Here is a 1,202-nt window from a genome sequence, read left to right as displayed (position 1 = left end):
TGTGGGAACCCCACACGCAGGAGAGGGTCAGAGACAGGGCTTGTGTATAAAACATCCCAGGCAGGGATGAGGTCATGCATGTACTTGGTGCTTCAGAAGGCCATTGCAGAGAGAGAGCGGGTTCAGAATTAACAGTTCACCCTGACGTATAGCCAGGTAAAAAGTCCTTTCTGGTCAGCTCTTCTGCTGGGCCAGTCTCCTAATTTAAATTCTTCTACGTAGTTAAGGGGGGAAGGGGCAGAGGTTTCTCTTGAGCCTGCAGGGGCTCTGTTGCCTTTAGTTCAAAATAATCCGCACACCACTGAGGCACATCCTAGGGCTCGCTCTGAACTCCCACCAAGTCCATGTGATAGGGTCCTGCCTCTGGGCCAGGACAAGAGGAGGAGTCAGAAAACTCAATTCTTAAAAAAAAAAGTCTCTGGTGTGTTTATCTTCCTGGGTGGAGCTGAGGGAAGGGGAGACGCAAGAGGCAGACCCTTGTGGGGGCCCTGGATGGAGACACCTCCCCTTATGCCACCACAGCTGGGCCTTGGGTTTCTCACCTGCTGACCGAGGCTTAGGACCAGAGGATTTCAGAGCCGGAAGGAATCAGGGCTCTACGCCCATGTTTTTATCCCAGCAAAGGGAAACCGAGAGGCTTTGAGATTAAGTGAGAGTCCTGGCCTGGTTAGCTCATCCATCAGGTTATCTCTGCCGGCTTTGGCTATTTCACAACCCCGTAGAGGTGGAAGTTAACTTGTAAAAAAGCTGATAGTAAAGCAATGTGTTCCTTTCTAAGAAATGCTCATTGTGGCCATCCCACAATCGCCCTGCAACCGGTTTCTATGGCTATTGACTGATTTTGGCAGTGCTTCCAGCTTTGCAACTATTTAGACGTGTATTTCAGCATCTCTATCTGGCTGTGAAGCGTGTGGTTCTGTGTGTTTTCCTCAGAACTGGCTGTCCTCGTTGATGGATGAGGTAAAGCCTTCGACACAGGTGCATTTTATACCAGGGTGAGAGTTGCCGTTGTATCCTCTTTGAATATGGTTGAGCGTAAATGAGTCAGTCAGCTATTTCTCCAGCAAAATGGGTTTATTCGGGCACAACAACAAATTGCAATCCAGAGCATGCGACCCTGGCGGGCCCACAGAAGTCCACGAAACAAAGGAGGGGGAGGCTCTTTTGTGGGGGGGGGGTGAAGAGGGGGGGCAGAGGGGGGG

Source organism: Myotis brandtii, unplaced genomic scaffold, assembly GCF_000412655.1.
Source record: "Myotis brandtii unplaced genomic scaffold, ASM41265v1 scaffold131, whole genome shotgun sequence".
Classification (NCBI taxonomy): Eukaryota; Metazoa; Chordata; class Mammalia; order Chiroptera; family Vespertilionidae; genus Myotis; species Myotis brandtii.
This window is presented reverse-complemented; position numbering follows the sequence as displayed.